The sequence below is a fragment of the Balaenoptera musculus genome, chromosome 18 (assembly GCF_009873245.2).
Source record: "Balaenoptera musculus isolate JJ_BM4_2016_0621 chromosome 18, mBalMus1.pri.v3, whole genome shotgun sequence".
Taxonomy (NCBI): Eukaryota; Metazoa; Chordata; class Mammalia; order Artiodactyla; family Balaenopteridae; genus Balaenoptera; species Balaenoptera musculus.
Window position 1 is genome coordinate 32,956,110 of NC_045802.1, and position 24,271 is coordinate 32,980,380.

General features: G+C 37.5%; 1 protein-coding gene across 2 annotated transcripts in view; it reads right to left on the reverse strand.

Annotated features, from left to right (window-relative positions):
* Window positions 1-24,271, reverse strand: part of DIAPH3 (diaphanous related formin 3) — a 563,950-nt gene that overhangs the window by 84,959 nt on the left and 454,720 nt on the right. The window lies entirely within an intron of this gene.

The window sequence follows — 24,271 nt, forward strand, 5'->3', positions numbered from 1 at the left end:
CACTGCTCATTAAGAACTATTCCTGGGCTTCCCTGGTGGTGCAGTGGTTGAGAATCTGCCTGCCAATGCAGGGGACACGGGTTCGGGCCCTGGTCTGGGAAGATCCCACATGCCGCGGAGCAACTGGGCCCGTGAGCCACAATTGCTGAGCCTGCGCGTCTGGAGCCTGTGCTCCGCAACAGGAGAGGCCGCGACGGTGAGAGGCCCGCGCACCGCGATGAAGAGTGGCCCCCACTTGCCACAACTGGAGAAGGCCCGTGCACAGAGATGAAGACCCAACACAGCCAAAAATAAATTAATTAATAAAAAAAAAAAGAACTATTCCTGAATTAGATGTAATTTTATCCAAAGGAGACTTTTTAAAAAATTCTAATGGATAAGCACATTAATGAATAAAAAACATGTTCATTACTGAGTAAAACTTGAAAGAAATAGATTCCTTGCAATTCCTTTTTCTCAAAACAAAGCCAGAACTTAATTTCCATAAAAATTTTCAATTTAAAACACCATAGGGGCTTCCCTGGTGGTGCAGTGGTTGAGAATCTGCCTGCCAATGCAGGGATACGGGTTCGAGCCCTGCTCTGGGAAGATCCCACATGCCGCGGAGCAACTAGGCCCGTGAGCCACAATTACTGAGCCTGCGCGTCTGGAGCCTGTGCTCCGCAACAAGAGAGGCCGCGATAATGAGAAGCCTGTGTGCCGCGATGAAGAGTGGCCCCCACTTGCCGCTACTAGAGAAAGCCCTCGCACAGAAACGAAGACCCAACACAGCCATAAATAAATAAATAAATAAATTTAAAACACCATAATCTAGTATAACTACTGAGAAGAAAATAATAAAAGCTACTGTTGAAAAAGTAGTGTATAACTAGCGTGTTCCATCATCTTATTCTTAAGTTTAAAATAAAAATATCCTGAAAGATTTCTGAAAAATATCCTTATAAAGAAAAATATATGGCCCGGGAAGATCCCACATGCTACGGAGCAACTAAGCCTGTGCACCACAACTACCGAGCCTGAGCTCTAGAGTCCACAAGTCACAACTACTGAGCCTGCGTGCCACAACTACTGAACCCCGCGCGCCTAGAGCCCATGCTCTGCAACAAAGAGAAGCCACCGCTATAAGAAGCCCGTGCACCGCAAGGAAGAGTAGCCCCCGCTTGCCGCAACTAGAGAAAGCCAACGCGCAGCAACGAAAACCCAACACAGCCAAAGATAAATAGATAAATTTAAATTAAAAAAGAGTTAAATATAAATTAAAAAAAAGAAAAATATATCACCTCTGATGAATTCATTGCAGATAAAATTTGAAGAATGATATCCAAGATATGGTGGCTTAATTATATTTAATTTAAGTCTTCTGTGCCTGCAGTATCAGTGGTCTCTTAGATTTCTGACATATGTTTACTTAGGAAAAGAAAACTCCAAACAAATATTCACCCCAATCTCTTTCCACTATCAACCTCAACAGGTCGAAGGTGCATCCAGAGAGGCCAAATGTTTCCCTTCCCTATTCAGCATCCACCACAGACATCTGGCCCAGTTCATAATCCATGTATGTCTGAAAACTTTGGTATGGAAACCAGGTTGTCAACACACATACACACACACACCTGTATGTTTGCCCAACTGACTGATACATACATGCCTTCAGAAATCTGTTTTCATTTAGACAACGAGGCAGATATAGTCAGTAATTCAAACCTTCTACTGTATTTAGTTCCTGAAGTTGCTTTATTCAAGGAAACTCAACTTATCTATATTCTTCAAATTCAGGAATCAAGGTCATATATGAAGGTAGATATCTGGTCCATATTATCTCCCTTTCTTTGCTCCCCATTAAAGCACACATTCCCATCAAATGGCTTAGTAATGGAAGTGATAAATAATACATGATGTTCTGCATTAAAACAAATATAGTTAAGTATTACTTATAGGTAACAGAGTCTTGAGGTAAAAAGAAAAACATGAAAGGCTAGTCTAACCCAACAAAAAGCACCATAAAGTCTAACTGTCAAAAACAAAAACCTAATTTTCTCTTTTTGCTCATCAACATCATCTCATATCAAAAGTTAAAGTTTGTGAGTTATTGAACTGGTGAGTAAATTTGCCCCTCTAAATCATCTGACTTTGCCTCTGAGGGCTCGTGTCACTTCCTCTTCATGTCAATGTCTTGCATGGCTGAGTTGCCACAATCTGCTTCGGCCACTAAAGCTCAAGTCATTCGGAGCCATCAAATCAATTATAACAGCCATTGCTGTCTGACACGGCCAACCAGTGATTGATAACAAAACCTGTCTCCTTTCAGTTCTCATCTGACAGCAACAAACCAGTCCCAGCCTGCTCTTACTGGCATTTGTCATAAATCAATAGCAATTCCACCAGGCAGAAGGTGCTGGCGACTCTCTTTAGTCCATCTGGCCTCATTTTCTTTTCAAATTTAAAAAATATAACTATAAAGGTAGATTAATGCCCAAAGTTTATTTCTTGAAGTGTCTAATAGTACATGTAAGGAATCTCATAATTTAACACCACATAATGTTCTTATTCTTTAATTTGATTTTTAAGGTGAATGACTAAAACACCACTAAAACTTTGCAAGAGCAAATTTTAGATTCAGTTGCTACAATTTTATATATAATAGAGACAAATGACATTTCCTTTTAGATTATTTCAGATCCGACATCATGTTTTTAAATGACTATTTAAGAAATATTTCAACAAAATCTCCCCAAACCAGATTTTTATTTTTACTATTTAGCTATGTCATTATAAAATGGACTAAACATTTAAATACAATATTATAAGCAAATATCAGTCAATAAGCATTGAATATTAATTTCATGTAGAAGACTGTACTTTGCAGATATGAATACATAATATTTTTCTGAAAAAGTTCTTACTTATGGACTAAGACTAGTGCACTTTAAATATTTTGTGGAGTTGAATAACACTGAGTCATTTGCAGGAAAAGAAAACAACCCTGATTGAATTTGTAGAACTTGGAGAACACTTTGAGAATTTGTAACACCTCACTATGCAATTTTCAACATCAAAAAAATACCTAATAAAAAACCTGGATACATTTGGCATCGCATTAGGTAGCAAGCTCATTTAAGCGGGAATGAATGATTCTTGCAGGAATCTTGCACAATAAAAATAAAACAAAGATCATTCATAATAACACAAGCATTTATATAAGGGGAGAGGAGAAGGAAAGGGAAGAAACATTAAGGACCTATTTTACATAAGGCACTGATAGGGTCTTTATATACATGATTTCATTGGCTCCTCAAACACCTAAGGTAGACATTTTTATTCCAATTTTCAAAAAACGACATAGGGGCATGTCAAACTGAATTTGAAGTCAGTTCAACCTGATTTCAATGCCTATGTTCTTTGTACGTTCATTTATCATTTACTTACTACTAATTGAGAACCTATCATGTGCTCTATGCTAAACTAAGCATCAGACATAGGAAAATGAATAAAACACAGGCACGGGGACTACAGGTAAACAAAACAGACACCAAACCAAGGAGGTAGTAGCAGCCATGGATATAAAAAGAGAGCATCGCAGTGAGTAAGGCAGTAACAGTTCTACCAGCTCCAAACCCCAACATGTATGTACTCACAAAGCTTGATTTAAATCTCAGTTCAGCTAACTAGATACATGATCTGGGATAAGCTACTCTCCTAGTTTGCCTTTTTCTCACCTATAAAAATGGATTTACCTCAAAAAGGTTGATTTGAGTTTGAAATGAATTAACCTATTCAAGAAAACACTGGGCATTTGATAGTTGCTCATTAAATATTACTTTCACTTCCCCTTTATACACAAATCCTCACCTTCAAACACCTTCCAAGTTTAGTTGCCAATCCTCAGAAACGTACAAGACCTACCTTCTTCACTTAAAATGTAAAATTACCTGATTTATAGAATTCCCTGACCAAAATTGGTACCCGCGGTAACAATGGTTTGAGGTCATTTTAATAAAGATCTTCGTCAAGAAGGTGGCCTGTGAAAGTGCAGGGACCACAGCAGTAAGAGGGTGAAGAATGGGGTCTCAGCAGCTGGAGTGGCTGCTGAAGAAGTAGGAAGGGCTCAGCAGAGGTGCCTCCAGAGGGACTGTGCTCTACATGTTGGCCAGACCCAGAAGATGCGGACTTGCCAAAGCAGTACCTAAGCTGCTTAAGACTTGTCGTGTTCCCTTCAGTGCACTTCCTCTCTCCTTCTGCTGGAAAGGGAAGGGGCTGTTATGTTAAGCAGCCCCCAAATGGGAAAGATTTGCCAGACTGTCAAATACTATGACTACCAAGAAGAAAATATGCACAAGAGACTATATTCCTCAACATTATATAATTAAAACCTATAATTCCACTAACCCATGAAGATAGTTTTAAGTGCCATAAGGGAATGCTGTAGATCAAGTCAGTTCTGCATCTGTTACAATAACAGTTACAGATTGACCTGAATTTCTCTTACTAAATTTTAGATAGTCAGTTGACAATTGAACATTATTACCTATGTCTCTTTTATACTGAAATATTTTTACCAATACATCATCTGTCCACAAAAACTTGACTGTGTTCATAACCAATGGCTTTCCCACTTCTGGAAGTTTTTTTCTTTCCTTTTTTTTTGGTCAAACAGCAGTGAAGCAATTCAATTTCATATATTAAGAACATTTCAGGGGAGAAGTTTAAATTCTCTCCTTACTGGCCTTCCATTTCTCCTGACCATGCTGTAAGGACCTATCCCTCATGCTTAGGTCCAAAGTATCAAAACTGACCACTGTTAGTAGAGGGATTATTAAAGGGATTTGAAGTTTTGAATCTGCATTTTGTTAAGAAGGTGATCCTTCTGTATTCGTGATCCTTCGTGCTGTATGAAAATAAACTAATGACATACTGAATTGTAATTTGAATCTTGAATGTATTTGACATTCTAATACAAACCTACTGGAAGCTGCAAGGTATAGTAGGAACCCCACATTAGATGCAAGAATTAGAAATTCTTTATTCTCTATGTAGCCACGTGAGATAGTCAGTTAACTACTCCGAGTACCCATTTTCTCATTTATTAACTGGGATTACTAATATCAACATGTGTGGCTCCTGGTGCTGTTCAGAGGACCAATGACAATACCATCAGTACCACTAGCATCAGAAGTACAATACCATCTATGGTTTTTCATGTCTGTAAGTATCATCTGGACCAAGCATTCTGTGAAAAGCTTTGAAACACAGAATTTAATTAATACCTACAGCAATCTACAAAATACATGCATTTTATGGATTTTAAAGATGAGGATACTTGAGGCATAGAGAGAGTAAACATTAAGTAAATATCAAAACTGGGATTTGAACCCCGGTCTGCTTATCCCAATGCATATCCTCTTACCACAGTGCTACATTGACTCCTGTTAAGCACTACAAAAATGCAACCAAGGGCACTGGAAAATACACAAGAGTTTACGTACTTACATGCCAATCATGGAAGTTTAGCAGACATGCACCATGCATCTTTTTGATACCGTGTATGCACTCTTCTCACCTACTTATTCAAGGGTAGGTTGCAGAATCATTTCAGAATATTCTTTCTTTATTTCCTTTGAAAACATACTCTTGTCTAAGAACAATTAAGGGACATTTTAAGCACAGAACTCAAGAGATACCTATTTTGGAGTCAGAAAGATCCAAGTTCCAATCCATCCCTATCATACTCTACCTATGAGACCATATATTAATGATTTCACCACTCTTTACCTTGGAAATAGGAATAGTCTGACTTGCTTCACAGCATTATTGTAAGAGTTAAGATAAGTAAGTAGACAGTGCCTGTCACATAGAGAATGCTCAGTAAATGGTACCTTCTAATATTAATTACAATGATAGTACTAACGACATTTAATTAGCCTGTGTACTGGGGTTTCCCACATGCTATGTCTAACACCCTGGACCAAGGCCTTCAGGAAACTGTAAAATTAGCAAACGATGAACATCTAAGAAGTAATAAAAATGCCATGGAAAAAAGTGAAAGCAAGTTAAATTCTAGCTTTGGTATCTTGAGAAAAACGTCATCGAGTTGCATGTAAAGGTTCAAGAAACTTTTAACGAGCTTGAATTAGATAACTTATCTATCTTTCTTTTATAAGTTAGAATCATTTGATCTATATTAGAGAAACAATACATTTACTCCTCCTCTCATATTTTTCATACTATAAGGGATGAGGAGCCGGGGATGGTGGAACAAGAAGATGAACAGAGAAGGTGTAGCCCAAAAGCATGGAGGGCATTTTCTCTGAGCTGGTGAATAGTGGAGTAGCTCTAGGTATCCACAACTAAGGCCGGGAAGGGAAAAGGAACAATGGGGATGGTGAGCAAATTGGGGTGAGGTTAAGAGGTGACCTGGAATTGTAGGGGAGCAAGGGGGCTAGTTATTTCCTGTGCCCCACTCTAGCCATTAACAGGTCATTTTTACAGTTTAACCACCTGTCATCCCTGACAAGACAAACATGATCACCTTAAAGAAAAATTTAAAATCAAGCAGGTGCTATTTAAAAGAAAGATAATAGGTAAAAGGGATAGGGTAATTAGGAAAGAAGAAATACACAGAAAAGTTGGTGTTTTATTCTCCTTGAATTCCCTCCCATTACAGGGGTATTTTAGGAGTACGTGCATGGAAGACAAAAACACAAAGAGAAAATGGGAGTAAATATAAAGGGAAAAGAAAAAATTCTTATAGTCCTTATGCTATTATACTACTTATTTGAATTTCTCATATCTACATAATACTACAAATTTAATATTACAGACTTAAGAGTATTTTAGAAAGAAGAATACCAATGAAAGGAATTTCTAGTAATAAGGGAATTTTAAGTATTGCTAGCAATTAGAGACAGGGTTGCAAAATGTTACTTATTTAGAGATATATTCCACTCTATAATGCTAAATTATTTACATAATCTTAAATAAATTAAAAATGATTAGGTAGACTGATAAAGATTTCATACAAGAATAAAATCTTTAGCCCAATTCAAATATAGCTAATATGCCTAGAGTAAAAGTTTATAAAATAAAGTCTCTTAAATTCCAAAATTGAACCTATTTGAATACTATTCAATGTAACATGATTTATAAATAGAAGAAAAGAAGTCTGTGGAAATTACTGGGGAAATTACTCATGGTTTCTTATTTGATATTTTGTTGTGAGCACTGCCTTAAATTGACATAAGAATACTTTTCAGCCTCCTCTATGTAGTTTCAACAAAATAATGCTAAATCAAAATCATGTGATGTAAAGTAAAAAATATATGAACAACAAAAAATTTTCAAATATTTACACTTTGCTCTTTTTTGACAGTTTTCACTTTAAAGTTATGAATTGTAAAAATTTGGAATTAAGAGCTTAAAATATGTTTTGGTATGCAGATCTGGTATTAATGTTACAAGAAAAGTAGAAAGAATTAGAAGTATTATTGTTTAAAATATATGTATAGGATGTGGAGCTAATGCTTACCGAGTAGAGAGAGAGTTTAGTTGGGGAAGACTGAAAAGTTCTGAAGATGGAGAGTGGTGATGTTTGCACAACAATATGAATGCATTTAATGCCACAGAGCTGTACACTTAAAAATGGTTAAAATGATAAATTTTATGTTACATATATTTTACTACAGTAAAATATATATATATGAGAAAAAGGATGACAAATACAAGATAAAGATGTAAATAAAAGGAATAAAAAAAAGAAGATTAAAGACTTCATATTCTGAATAGTAGCATTAAATATAGAAGATTTAAAACAAATCTTTTTAAAAAAGCTTTTAGAAGAAAATAACATATTTATGACCTTGAGGTAGGCAAGATTTCTTAAACAGGACACTAAAAGTGTTAACCATAAAGAAAGGTTCAGTTAATTGGACTACATTAAAATTAAGGTCTTTTTGTTTTAAAAAGTGAACACCACTGAAAAAGTGAAAAAGGCAAGTTACAGGGTGGAAGAAGATATTTGTATTACATATATCCACCAAAGGACTTGGGTCCAGAATATATCCAGAACTTCTCAAATTAATAGGAAAAAGACAACTTAATAGAAAAAGGGACAAAGACTTAATCAGGCGTTTCATGAAAGAGGTTACAAAATTAAAGGAAATACAACTTAAAACCCCAATGTAACACCAATACACACCAGTAGAATGGTTAAAATAAAAAAGAACTTCAGGGCTTCCCTGGTGGCGCAGTGGTTGAGAATCTGCCTGCTAATGCAGAGGACACAGGTTCGAGCCCTGGTCTGGGAAGAGCCCACATGCTGCGGAGCAACTAGGCCCGTGAGCCACAACTACTGAGCCTGCGCGTCTGGAGCCTGTGCTCCACAACAAGAGAGGCCGCGATAGTGAGAGGCCCGCGCACCGCGATGAAGAGTGGCCCCCGCTTGCCACAACTAGAGAAAGCCCTCGCACAGAAACGAAGACCCAACACAGCTAAAAATAAATAAATAAATAAATAAATTAAAAAATGAATAACGCTTAAAAAAAAAAGAAAGAAATAGTAAAGTGTCAAATGCCAAGAAAATACCATTGGAATATATATTTAAAAAAAAAAAAAGAACTTTAAAAGACTGGCAACACCAAGTGTTGCTGAGAATATGAAGCAACTGTAATTTCATTCACTGCTGATCAAAGTATAAATTAGTAACATTTATTTGGAAAATCTTCTGGTAGTATTCGTGAAAGCTAAACATTAGCACACACTATTATCCAGCAATTCCACTCCTAGGTGTTTACTTGATAGGAATGCATATATCTGGGCACCAAAAGGCATGTTTGAGGATGTTCACAGTAGTACTATTCAGAATAGCTCCAAACTGGAAACCAATCAAAGGTAGTTCAACAGCAGAATGGACAAGTTATAGACCATTCAAATAATGGAATATTGGCAGTAAGAATTAGCAAACAGTTGTTCTGTGTAACATCATGATTGACTGTAATAGACATGTTGAGTGAAAGAAGGCAAATTCCAAAGAGAACAGACTAATACTCCATTTATACGATGTTCAAAAAGAAGCAACAGTACCCGATAGTCTTAGAAGGCACAGAATGGTTATCCTTGAGAGGTGGTGGTGGGGGGAGGGAGCAGAGGAGTTAGGGACTGGAAGGGTCTAGTAATGGGGCTTCTGGGGGTATTGGTGATGCTCTGTTCCTTGGTATGAGTGGGGTTACATGGTGTGTTTATTTTGAGAAAATATACTGAGCTATATACTTCTACAATTTGTACCTTTTTCTGCATGTATGTAATATTTCAGTAAGAAGTTCAAAAATGAAACAACACATTAAAACTTAAAGCAGAAAACAGTTAAATGACAATGTAAAAAAATCCTCAATTTTCAATGAAATAATGGAAAGAATCATAATGCACTAAAAGGCTTATCTGTAAAACATTGAAATGGAGGATGCTAATTGCTGACACATACCCCTGCAGATTTTCAGCAAACACAAATTCTCTAAATTTAAGTTTCAGAGTCCTGAACAGTATTTGATTCAAAAGCCAAATGAAGAAATGGCTGGGGCAAGGGAGAGACAAGTCAGACACCACAATACAGTACAGAATGTGGGCTTGAAGGAGAAATTATGATGACATACTACCTTCCTAGCCAAGGGAGACAGTTACAGCCAAAGCAGTGACAACACTAGGTTCCGATACAAAAAGCCTGTGATATAAGGAGCATTACCACAAGCCACAACTACCTGGACACTGAAAAGCAAGAGAAGACCCAGGGCAATAAGAAAATATTTGAAGAGACTTGAATCTCAGCCTGAGACTACACGAACTCACTGTCACCACCCACCCATCTCAATCCCTCCTCGTACTATTTCCAGCAATCCACAAATGAGTAGTAATCTAAAAAGACCAGCATGTGATCTGAATACAGATCCTGCTAAAAGGAGGGAAAAAAAGAGAAAAAGAACAGATCAAGACATGTCTACTCAACACAGTAGGTGATGTTTTTACTTTATTTTATCATATTTTATGTTTATATTGAAGCAGCTTTGACAATTCACCCTTCACGAATTATGACAAGATTCTTCAGAATTGAAGAAATGATAGACTTTGAAGGTGGGAGTGCTCAGAGTGGGAGTTCACATTTTTAATCTTAATGAAATGTTGAATGTGAAATACAGAGGCACCATTCTGAGAATATGAAGAAACTGCACAAGTTGAAAAGTTTGGGTCACACTGGGAACTGCAAATGGCTCAAGTATAGCCAAGTGTTGGAGTCTGGTGATGGAGCGCAGAAAGGTGAGGCTGGGGAGGTACAGGCAGGATCACGTGAGGGGTTACATTCTGAACCACTGGCATTTACACAGAGCATGAAAATGTCTGTAGTTTTGGATGATCTCTTTAGTAGTAGAAGTGCAGAGGAGTGAAGTGGATGGGAGGAAACCTGGAGGGAAGGAGAGTAATGGGGATACTATAATAAAACCAACCGTCTAGAAATGAGGATGGACGGGAAGAAGGCAGTGGTGCTCAAAGAGAGGAAAGGCCAGGTGTGAGCAACCTCATGGAAGTGGGATAAACTGTACTTGGTGACGAATGCTGTGTGCATGTGGTAGTGGAGGTGACAAAGCAAGGGAGGAGGTTTCCATCATAGGGATGGTAATAAAGGTTGGGTTGGCAGGAGTTAGGATGTAGGATAAGAGGCTCCAGATGCACCATGTGGTGGAGGTGCCTGAGGAATGACTCCCCACTGAGAGAACTCTCTCATCCTAGCCTCAACACTTACAGGTCTGCATGACAGCCCAGACTGAGGACTGTCCTGAAAAAGTATGAAATTTCCTTTTCTGAACATTTTAAAGAGAAAGTGGCCAATTATCTTTCTGTAATGGCTACTCATAGATCTACTGAAGGGTCTCTTGTAGCCTTTTGATTCTGTGACAACTGCTCTTTTCAGAGTCATATAGGGATGCTTGGGGAATTAATGGGATATTTGTAAATCATTTTCATTTCCTTTAAAGTTTTTATTTACAATCCATTTACATACATTTAAATGCAGCTAGAAAAACACATTTAAATTCAATTTCCTTTGAAATTGCCAAGGGAATGCAAAAGGGAGAATTTTAAAAGCACTTTAATAGAGGAAAAAACTCTACACACTACAGGTATCACTGTCACTTCCTTGTCTCAAAACACACACACACACACACACACACTCACACACAATCAAGTAAACCGGGGGCAAAACATTTCTTATACTAAGTTTGTATTAGAATCAATTCTTTAAGTTTCTATACTGCTGAAAAACCATATGGGTGTTGGTTACATGGTGAGTTCATTTTGAGAAAATACATTGATCTCATGATTTGTGCATCTTCTGCACGTATGAAAAATTAAATAAGAAAATTGCAGCAACTAAAAATAAAACCTCAACTTTTAAAGATGATTAAAAGTGTGATACCCCATGAAGATGTAATATTCAATATTTGGATTCTGATACCAGTCAATTGTCTGAAAAAATATGATCTAGAGACAAATGACATTATGGGTAGAAATAATAATAACCATTAAGGTCACTTAATACATATATCTTCTGGGCACTCTGCTAGGTATTAGGGAATGGGAAATGAAGACGATGGTCCCCGCCCTCCAGGAGTTCATATTCCAGTAAGAATGACAACTGCATCGACAACTAACCAGGTGGCACAGGGACAGAATGCACTATGGCAGCACAGAGCAGCTGGGATTATTTTTCTTTGACCAGGAGTGGGATGGGAGGTGGGCCTGGAAGGTGACATCTGAAAGGGAGCTTTGAAACGATGAATGTGCCTGACAAGGGAGAAAAAGAATCTCAGGGAGTAAAATGTGGAGCGACTAAAGTATTTTAGTTAGGGACGAGTAGAGTCGAGTTGATGGACAACTTGTAAAACTCGGGACCTTTTTGTTCCAGAAAGGTTTCTTGCTGCACTTGCTTTCATAAGACCTGACAACTTTAGCCTGCCTGGAAGGAAGTATTTTAAAACTTAGTTACTTTTTTGTCTTTCTTTTTCCTCTGGCTTTAACACACAGCCTGAGGTTTGTCAGCATGTTTAACAAAAACAAAGAAAAAGAAAACAAAAGATGGTGAAATAGAAGGGAGAAAGGACCAAAACCCAACACGGCAGGGGCCAGTACTATTTCAAGTGTGAATACTGTTTAACCTAGGGGTTAACTATCTTTTAAAAACAGAATGCAAAAGGTTTTAGCAATTATTCTGCTATATCTGGAGGGTGATCCTTCCAATACTAGAGAAGCACTTGGAATAAGTATTTCAGACAAATGGTTCAAGGGTACTGAGTTCTCTTATAATTTTAGTGGGCAAAGGGAAGAAACGGATTCACTAATGGCTGGTGTGGAAGGAAACTCACAATGGAGACAGTATTGCTAAGCGAGCTCTCTAAGATGGAGGCCAGAAGCCATTGAGGAAGCATAGCTTACACATGTCCCAGTCTGGATGTAATCTCATCTTTTTACCACTTACTGTCCTAACTAAGGCATCCAGAACATTAGCCAGAAACTCAAAATACTTATCAGACTCTTGTCCTGAAACAACTTGGGACAGCCATTCCTCAAGGACAAATATTTCCTTTCTTGTGTCAGAGTACAGCTTCACGGCTATTGCTTTATAAACCCAACTATTTCTCTTCCCTGAATCTGTGTCTCCCAAATTATATTCTTAAGACCACATATAAACTCTTTTCTTACTTGCAGCCTTCTGTGCTTTCTTTTCTTTTTTCTTTTTCAGTTGACCCTGGTGTGTGCAATAGAGATAGTCCTTGCTCAACTGAGAATTACCTGCAAGCCAATGGTTACCAGTTCCCAAGTGTATGTAATATACGAGGCAAAACGAGGTTGTGAATTGATTAGTATTTATCCAGTGCTGGTAGTCCAAAAGACAAGCTCTGCATTGTCTGGATTATGGAAAGCCTTGGTTCCCTTACCTCTAAGAATCATAATCAGCTTAGAAGGATCTGAAACCATGACTGCTCGGATTTTCCATTGAGGATCAAGACTTGGTGTTGTAGATTGGTTCAAGATGGCGGAGTAGAAGGACGTGTGCTCACTCCCTCTTGCGAGAGCACTGGAATCACAACTAACTGCTGAACAGTCATCAACAGGAAGACACTGGAACTCACCAAAAAATATACCCACATTCAAAGACAAAGGAGAAGCCACAGTGAGGTGGTAGGAGGGGCGCAATCACAATAAAATCAAATCCCATAACTGCTGGGTGGGTGACGCACAAACTGGAGAACACTTATAACACAGAAGCCCACCCACTGGAGTGAAGGTTCTGACCCCACATCAGGCTTCCTAACCTGGGGGTCTGGCAATGGGAGGAGGAATTCCTAGAGAATCAGACTTTGAAGGCTAGCAGGATTTGACTGCAAGACTTCCACAGGACTGGGGGAAACAGAGACTCCACTCTTGGAGGGCACACACAAAGTAGTGTGCGCATTGGGACGCAGGGGAAGGAGCACTGACCCCATAGAAGACTGAACCAGACCTACCTGCTAGTGTTGGAGGGTCTCCTGCAGAGGCGGGGTCGGGGGGGGGGTGGCTGTGGCTCACCATGAGGACAAGGACACTGGCAGCAGAAGTTCTGGGAAGTACTCCTTGGTGTGAGACCTCCCAGAGTCCACCATTATCCCCACCAAAGAGCCTGGTAGGCTCCAGTGTTGGGTCGCCTTAGGCCAAACAACCAACAGGGAGGGAAACCAGCCTCACCCATCAGCAGACAAGCAGATTAAAGTTTTACTGAGCTCTGCCCACCAGAGCAACACCAAGCTCCACCCACCACCAGTCCCTCCCATCAGGAAACTTGCACAAGTCCCTTAGATAGCCTCATCCACCAGAGTAGAGACAGAAGCAAGAAGAACTACAATCCTGCAGCCTGTGGAACAAAAACCACATTCACAAAAAGACAGACGAGAAGAAAAGGCAGAGGGCTTTGCACCAGATGAAGGAACAAGATAAAATCCCAGAAAAACAACTAAATGAAGTGGAGATAGGCAACCTTCCAGAAAAAGAATTCAGAATAATGATAGTGAAGATGATCCAGGACCTCGGAAAAAGAATTGAGGCAAAGACCGAGAAGATGCAAGAAATGTTTAACAAAGATCTAGAAGAGTTAAAGAACAAACACCTAGAAGAATTAAAGAACAAACAAACAGACATGAACAATACACTAATTGAAATGAAAAATACACTAGAAGGAATCAATAGCAGAATAACTGACGCAGAAGAATGGATAAGTGACCTGGAAGACAGAATGGTGGAATTCACTGCTGCAGAAGAGAATAAAGAAAAAAGGATGAAAAGAAATGAAGACAGCCTATGAGACCTCTGGGACAACATTAAATGCAACAACATTTGCATTATAGGGGTCACAGAAGGAGAAGAAAGAGAGAAAGGACCAGAGAAAATATTTGAAGAGATTACAGTGGAAAACTTCCCTAACATGGGAAAGGAAATAGCCACCCAAGTCCAGGAAGTGCAGAGAGTCCCAGGCAGGATAAACCCAAGGAGAAACATGCTGAGACACATAGTAATCAAATTGACAAACATTAAAGACACAGAAAAATTATTGAAAGCAGCAAGAGAAAAATGACAAATAACATACAAGGGAACTCCCATAAGGTTAAAAGCTGATTTCTCAGTAGAAACTCTACAAGCCAGAAGGGAGTGGCATGATATATTTAAAGTGATGAAAGGGAAGAACCTACAACCACGATTACTCTACCCGGCAAGGATCTCATTCAGATTCTACAGAGAAATAAAAAGCTTTACAGACAAGCAAAAGCTAAGAGAATTCAGCACCACCAAACCAGGTCTACAACAAATGCTAAAGGAACTTCTCTAAGTGGGAAACACAAGAGAAGAAAAGGACCTACAGAAACAACTCCATAACAATTAAGAAAATGGTAATAGGAACATACATATCGATAATTACCTTAAACGTGAATGGATTAAATGCTCCAACCAAAAGAAACAGGTTCGCTGAATGGACACAAAAACAAGACCCATATAAATGCTGTCTACAAGAGGCCCACTTGAGACCTAGGGACACATACAGACTGAAAGTGAGGGGACGGAAAAGGATATTCCATGCAAATGGAAATCAAAAGAAAGCTAGAGTAGCAATACTCGTATCAGATAAAATAGACTTTAAAATAAAGAATTTTACAAGAGGCAAGGAAGGACACTACACAATGATTAAGGGATCAATCCAAGAAGAAGATATGAAAATTATAAATATATATGCACCCAACATAGGAGCACCTCAATACATAAGGTAACTGCTAACAGCTATAAAATAGGAAATCGACAGTCACACAATAATAGTGCGGGACTTTAACACCTCACTTACACCAATGGACAGACCATCCAAACAGAAAATTAATAAGGAAACACAAGCTTTAAATGACACAAGAGACCAGTTAGATTTAATTGATATTTATAGGACATTCCATCCAAAAACAGCAGATTACACTTTTTTCTCAAGTGCACACAGAACATTCTCCAGGATACATCACATCTTGGGTCACAAATCAAGCCTCAGTAAATTTAAGAAAATTGAAATCATATCAGGCAACTTTTCTGACCACGACACTATGAGATTAGAAATCAATTACAGGGAAAAAAACGTAAAAAGCACAAACACATGGAGGCTGAACATTATGTTACAAAATAACTAAGACATCACTGAAGAAATCAAAGAGGAAATCAAAATATACCTAGAGACAAATGACAATGAAAATATGACAATCCAAAACCTATGGGATGCAGCAAAAGCAGTTCTAAGAGGGAAGTTTATAGCAATACAAGGCTACCTCAAGAAACAAGAAAAATCTCAAATAAACAATCTAACCTTACACCTAAAGGAACTAGAGAAAGAACAACAAACAAAACCCAAAGTGAGCAGAAGGAAAGAAATCATAAAGATCAGAGCAAAAATAAATGAGATAGAAACAAAGAAAACAATAGCAAAGATCAATAAAACTAAAAGCTGGGTCTTTGAGAAGATAAACAACTTGAAAAACCATTAGCCAGACTCATCAAGAAAAAGAGGGAGAGGATTCAAATCAATAAAATTAAAAATGAAAAAGGAGAAGTTACAACAGACACCGCAGAAATACAAAGCATCCTAAGAGAATACTGCAAGCAACTCTATGCCAATAAAATGGACAACCTGGAAGAAATGGACAAATTCTTAGAAAGGTATAACCTTCCAACACTGAAGCAGGAAGAAATACAAAATATGAACAGACCAATCACAAGTAATGAAATTGAAACTGTGATTAAAAATCTACCAACAAACAAAAGTCCAGGACTAGATGGCTTCACAGGTGAATTCTATCAAACATTTAGAGAAGAGCTAACACCCATCCTTCTCAAACTCTTCCAAAAAATTGCAGAGAAAGGCAAACTCCCAAACTCATTCTATGAGGTCACCATCACCCTGATACTAAAACCAGACAAAGATACTACAAAAAAAGAAAATTACAGAACAACATCACTGATTAATATAGATGCAAAAATCCTCAACAAAATACTAGCAAACAGAATCCAACAGCACATTAAAAGGATCATACACCATGATCAAGTGGGATTTATGCCAGGGATGCAAGGATTCTTCAATATATGCAAATCAGTCAATGTGATACACCATATTAACAAGTTAAAGAAAAAAAACCATATGATCATCTCAACAGATGCAGAAAAAGCTTTTGACAAAATTCAACACCCATTTATGATAAAAACTCTCCAGAAAGGGGGCATAGAGGGACCCTACCTCAACATAATAAAGGCCATATACGACAAACACACAGCAAATATCATTCTCAATGGTGAAAAACTGAAAGCATTTCCTCTAAGATCAGGAAGAAGACAAGGATGTCCACTCTCACCACTATTATTCAACATAGTTTTGGAAGTCCTAGCCATGGCAATCAGAGAAGAAAAAGAGATAAAAGGAATACAAACTGGAAAAGAAGAAGTAAAACTGTCACTGTTTGCAGATGACATGATACTATACACAGATAATCCTAAAGATGCCACCAGAAAACTAATAGAGCTTATCAATGAATTTGGTAAAGTTGTAGGATAGAAAATTAATGCACAGAAATCTCTTGCATTCCTATACACTAATGATGAAAAATCTGTAAGAGAAATTAAGGAAACACTCCCATTTACCATTGCAACAAAAAGAATAAAACACCTAGGAATAAACCTACCTAGGGAGACAAAAGACCTGTATGCAGAAAACTATAAAACACTGATGAAAGAAATTAAAGATGATGTAAACAGATGGAGAGATATACCATGTTCTTGTATTGGAAGAATCAATATTGTGAAAATGTGTATACTACCCAAAGCAATCTACAGATTCAATGCAATCCCTATCAAATTACCAATGGCATTTTTTACAGAGCTAGAACAAAATATCTTAAAATTTGTATGGAGACACAAAAGACCCCGAATAGCCAAAGCAGAACTGAGGGAAAAAAACAGAGCTGGAGGAATCAGACTCCCTGACTTCAGACTATACTACAAAGGTACAGTAATCAAGACAATACGGTACTGGCACAAAAACAGAAATATAGATCAATGGAACAGGATAGAAAACCCAGAGGTAAACTCATGCACCTATGGTCAAGTAATGTACAACAAAGGAGGCAGGATATACAGTGGAGAAAAGACAGTCTCTTCAATAAGTGGTGCTGGGAAAACTGGACAGCTACATGTAAAAGAATGAATTTAGAACACTCCCTAACACCATACACAAAAATAAACTCAAAATGGATTCGAGACCTAAATGTAAGATCGGACACTATAAAACTCTTAGAGGAAAACATAGGAAGAACAGTCTTTGACATAAATCACAGCAAGATCTTGTTTGATCCACCTCCTAGAGTAATGGAAATTAAAACAAAAATAAACAAATGGGACCTAATGAAAGTTAAATGCTTTTGCAAAGCAAAGGAAACTACGAAGAAGATGAAAAGAGAACCCTCAGAATGGGAGAAAATATTTACAAATCAACGGACAAAGGATTAACCTCCAAAACATATAAAGAGCTCATGAAGCTCAATATTAAAAAAACAAACAACCCAATCAAAAAATGGGCAGAAGACCTAACTAGACATTTCTCCAAAGAAGACATACAGATGGCCAAGAAGCACATGAAAGCTGCTCAATATCACTAATTTTTAGAGAAATGCAAATGAAAACTCCAATGAGGTATTATCACCTCACACCAGTTAGAATGGGTATCATCATAAAACCTACAAACAACAAATGCTGGAGAGGGTGTGGAGAAAAGGGAACCCTTTTGCACTGTTGCTGGGAATATAATTTGATACAGCCACTATGGAGAACAGGATGGAGGTTCCTTAAAAAACTAAAAATAGAATTACCATATGATCCAGCAATCCTACTACTGGGCATATACCCAGAGAAAACCATAATTCAAAAAGACACATGCATCCCAATGTTCATTGCAGCACTTTTTACAATAGCCAGGTCATGGAAGCAATCTAAATGCCCATCGACAGATGAATGGATAAAGAAGATGTGGTATGTATATACAATGGAATATTACTCAGCCATAAAAAGGAATGAAATTGGGTCATTTGTAGAGACGTGGATGGATCTAGAGACTGTAGTACAGAGTGAAGCAAGTCAGAAAGAGAAAAACAAATATCGTATATTAATGCATATATGTGGAACATAGAAATATGGTATAGATGAACCAGTTTGCAGGACAGAAATAGAGATACAGATGTAGATAACAAACGTATGGATGCCAAGGGGTGAAAGGGGCGGGGTAGGGGTGGTGGTGTGATGAACTGGGAGATTGGGATTGACATATATACACTAATATGTATAAAATGGATAATTAATAAGAACCTGCTGCATAAAAAAATAAATAAAATAAAATTCAAAAATTCAAAAAAAACAAAAACAAAAACGAGGTTGCACCTACATATAAATATAGATTAAGTTGTCACTCAGTATAGTCCCATTCCCCACCAGCCCAGACTTTGTTGAAACAATGAACTGCTATTAGCTCGGAAACTGCAGGCTGGACCTAGAGTTGTCCTTCTCAGCTCTAGGTGAACTGTCACTAGCAAATTGACTAATATTGAATGCATATAATCAATGCACACTTTAGGGTTTTCTAAAAATTATTGTTTAAACGAAGAAATTTTCTAATGAAATTTCAGCCAATTATTTCTGCTCTGTTTGGCAGTTTTCGCTAATGTTGAAAGTATGTTTCAAGCTAGTCTAAGTAAATAGTCTGGAAGGATATGGATTGAAAATGAATCTTTCCAATCTACTGGTTCATGCAGGCACAATTATTTTTTTTGTACTCCAGGGTGTGCTTTTTAAAGAACTTTTTATACCTTAAAAACAGCAATTCTGTCCATGTTCTGTATTGCTAAAAATTTATTTCCAGTCAATAAGACTTACATTACCTATTTAACATCGTTTTTTATTTTATATATCTGTTATAATCAGATATTGGAAATATTTTCATTTTAGAGAAAAACAAACATCAAAAAAGAACCAAAATGAAAAATATGAGCCAGTTAGCTGTGAATATTCCTGGAATTGACATCAACATTTTAAGACTTTTTTTCACATTGAAACCTGATATTAAAAAGTGAAAGAGATTACCCCCAGACCATTGTTTCCAAAATGTTCTTTCTCCAACTAGGGATATCTTATGAACACAATAATCATCTTAGAAATTTGTTTAAAAACAGAGAACCTACCCCCAGAGGCTCTGCTTCAGTAGGTCTGGAATGAGGCTTCCCAATGATTATGACACACAGCAAGGTTTGGAACCAGTGATAGTTTTTCTCATTATGTATAATTTATAATTTACAGAGTGCTAGTTTCTAGCTTTTGACTAATTTTCATGTAATGACTGACAAGGAGAAAAATGAGTCTAACTTTTAAAAATTTAAACTTGAACTATCATCCAAAAGTTATAAAATCATGCTAAGTTTCAAAAAAAAAAGGAAAAAAAGAATATATAATTAGTAGGTAGAATAATTAATTTTTCACCAGTATTCCTAGGAGCAAATTGCTTAATGCTGGGCACAATGAAAAAGAATGTTGAACTGTGAATAAGACATGTTTGGCTAAAAATAATTGAGAAATAACTGTAAAAATGAGCCAAACTATAAACCACAAAACTACTAAAAAATATCTAACAGGTTGCCAAGGTGATCCATGTTACCAATAACCAATACATGAAAAAAAAAAAAAAACCGCCACCATTATTCAGGACTGTCAGTGAGGTGTATGTACTTAAGGAAGGGACTTCCCGATAATGTCCTGGGAAGGCTTGACTGTGGCATAGATCAAGAATCTTCTAATAAATATCCATATGAGGTACAGATTTTGCAGCTAGATTTTTAAATCAGGCTGCCTCCGTCTATGTATTGCTAGAATGGTTCATCAGCCTTCCAGGGAGAATCACAGTGGGACATACCTTCTTCTAGCTTCCTTGATTTAAAAGGAGGGACAAGGAGTGAGTGGTTAGAGCTGGGTTTAAAAACGAATTTTAAAATTTAGGTCACTCATTCCCTCATTTTCCCAGTGGGGTGGTTCTTTTAAGCCATCAGGCTCTGTCTTCCCCGCTGACGCCCACCTCAGAAGAAATCTCAAGCTGAAATGGAGGGCCACCTAACTTCATGAGTGCTCAGACACATCTCCTCTTGGGTTTCCTGACACACACCCTAGGAGGCGCTCTCTCTTCGAGAGGCCAACTATCTCACATGTGATCTATCATTTCAGGAAGTGATTATCCTGTCACCCACACCAGACTGAGGCCAGGAGAAGCAGCTTGGGCCCTGGATTCCGTCTCCTCATATTCAACTCCTCCTTCCCAGGTGATAGTCCTTGTTGTAAGACTCACTCCAATCAAGTAACCTGATTCTAAAAGCTGTCACTTCCACTAGAAGCTGTTTGGGAATGCTTTGGTTTGTTTGGCCCAAGTGAGTAAGATGTTGGCATGCTGTATCACTAAAAGCAAAGGCCTACAGAGAACCCAGTAAGACAAGCTGGGCTGCAGGTTTCTACACTGGGAGGCTCTGGAACACAGTCAGCAGTGGTCTGGTTCTGCCCGTGGAAGAAAGCTGGTGGGAGCTCTAGGTACCACAAAAAGCTGGCTTTCTGGATGAGGTCTAATATTCGTATGATGTGCTTTCAGAACACTGCTTGATATCAGAGCACTCCTCATCCCATATTCAGGTTTTAGGACTTTCATCTCTCTGGCCATTAAGAGAAAGAACTTTGGTTGAGTGAGGATGGATGGTCTACTCTGATTTCTCCAGAGGGCTACTGTAGACCAATCATGATGGAAATCTATCGTGCCATTTATCATCCAGTCCACTGCTAAGCTATATGTTAACACAAATTCTCTCTACCAAAAAAAAAGAAAAAAAAATGGATGTGCAGCCTCATGGTAAGGTTAGACTTCATTTATTCTCTGAACACTATGGGAGAAGCCATGATTGGTAGTAAATTTGACAATAAGGAACTCTGTTGACTGAGGAATTAAGAGGAATTAAGAGCATTAATAATAAATAAGCTCTTTTCTCATTTATTATACTGAGAATGCAGTGTTTTAGAAGTACAACCAAATATTTTAAAGTTGAGGATTTAGTAAAAATAACCTTTAAAAGAATATTCCAAAAAAGCTTATTAAGGAATATCTGAGATACCTTGCATATGAAATTCACAAAAAAGATATATACATTTAAAAAATAGTATTTATTATATAGTTTATAGGTATTTTCTTGTCTTAATTAAAAATTATTAAAAGAAGAAAACAGTATGTCTTAGAAAATTTCAACAAGTAAATTTCAAGTCTTTCCTCCTTGGAATTTATGGACTGAATATCTAACCAATGGGATGGGATGGGACTACTTTGTTTAGTGTTTGAAGCACACAAATGACTTATTATGATCACTATCATAGGACACTAATTTCTTTCAGGGCACTGAATGGTATTCAGGTAGTTACCTCCCTGGAAAGAGCAGGACAAGCAATAAAAATATTAAATACACATAGAGTTCTTTCAATGAAAAAAAAAAAAAACCATTGAATTGAAAGGCCTTCTTTCCCTGCTTGCCAGTAAAAAGAGGGATCTGTAGTTATGATAGGGCTATCTTTATACCAATTTTGACCATCTCAATACAAACAAATATAAAGCTATGGTGAGGAATAGCTTGCTAAAACAAGCCTATGATATTAGTTCCTCTACATTTTAAGGACATTTCAGCCAGGATGTACCTTTAGTCTATTCAATTAAGAGGCACATATATTAAATTTATACCTTAAAAAATACTTTGAAATTTATTACTATGTTTACACAGTAGCTGCTTTTAAAAATCTCATGAACTTGACCATTTTTAAGGATCAATACACTTTTAAAGGGAAGATATAATCGTATAATTGTGCCTCACATGTTTTCTCTTACCATTATAATATTTTTTTCTTCCCCAAGTACCTTTAGCAATTAGGCTTTACAATGAATTATGAGCCAGGTTAGTAACATTTTCTCAAATTAAAGTAGCATGATAGACCATACAATTGGTAGATATCACTTGGTCATTTATTTTTCAAAAGGGGTCTGTTCTCATTTATGTTGAGTTGATTTTCAGTTTCAACTCATTTCTGGCAACTAAATCATAAGTCTCTAAAAATAAGGTTTTATAAAGAGAGGGGGGAGTTACCAGTATTAACTGAATCTAATACCTATATGAATTACAATTGGTTGGTTCCAGACAAATGAATCATTTTACCTTAGGCCACAGTACTGCAGTTTCAGACGGAAATAAAAGGAAGAACCATTGATCTGTCTCCTACAGCCTCTGGGCATTCCAGTACTGCATTTAGCCTGGATAAACAGTTGTTATGATATGCCTACCACCTACCTCTGAGGGACTGGTGTCAAATTAATCTCCATGTCATCAGTACCTTCTCAACAGGTTTTAAACAGTCTTCTCTTTTTCTCTAAGTCCCAGATCAACAGTTGTCAGGGTCTGAGTCAAGCTGTGCTTCTGCCCACATAGTGGCACTGTCAGCTACTCAAATGATTTTTTAAGCAGAGCAGCCGGTTGCCTTCAGCAGCAATGCTTTTGGGGGCACTTCGTGCTGTTCACCCAGAGTCTCTGGCTGCTCTACAACTGTGCTAGTTAAGGGATCGACAGAAGGAACAACAAATGGCTACAATTAGCATTCGCCCTGCTCCCGCAAAAGAATTTCATTGCTATGGCAACGGGAGTTGCCGAGACAACATCGGGCTTTGGCTGAGAATAGTGTACTGCATTATACCAAGTACAGAACAAAATAGCCAGAGATCAGGCTCTCGCTTCACGGCACAAAGATCTCTGCCACCATATTTAAGTTTAATTAACGAGAGCTGATTTCTTAATTTTGTAAGACAAGATTCGGGCTGCTAATAGCCTGAAACAAAATATCATTATTGATCCATTCTTTTAAAACTCCAGTAAAATAATTAGAGTGATCACATTAGATTCGTCTTAACTTGATTTTTCTATTTCCTACCTTAAGAGAGGCAGCCTTTACTTATATTGCTGTAACAGTGTTATTTACAAACTCATTTTTCCCTCAATCAGTTGCTATGATAGAAATGTATACAATGTTTGAAAAATTAACATGAGCTTCCTTACACCTGGATATTCAACCAAGCCTTAGATGTGTGTAATTTTAGGAAGGAAAGAACAACAATATCTAAGCAATTTATATCAAGAGCTACAATCGTACAGTTATAGAAAATCATTTAAAATCAAACAGGAGCCTGTTTATCACTGTTTTTAAAGTAAACTTTTAAAGCAGAAAGCTGAAAATATCTTGAAATCGGTTTGGTAGTAGTACAAGTAAAATGGAAAAAATTAATCTAAATGACACAGAAATAAGCTACCTTGGCTACCATTAAATGGCTCTGCAGTCAAGCTACATAATTGGATCAGCCCCACTCATAGTCATGTAAACCATTCCGTGGATCTGATTCAGGAGCACTTTTCAATGAGCCATGAAGGGGAGGATGTGCAGGCAGCACGGGACAATGAGGCTAGTTGCTATTATTTGGCAGATGACGATCTTCTTTTCTAAAATTTTCAAAACTCAAATATTTCCCCCTCCCAAACCAACATTCCTGTCAGCACGGGACCAAATATTATCATCAATAATAACA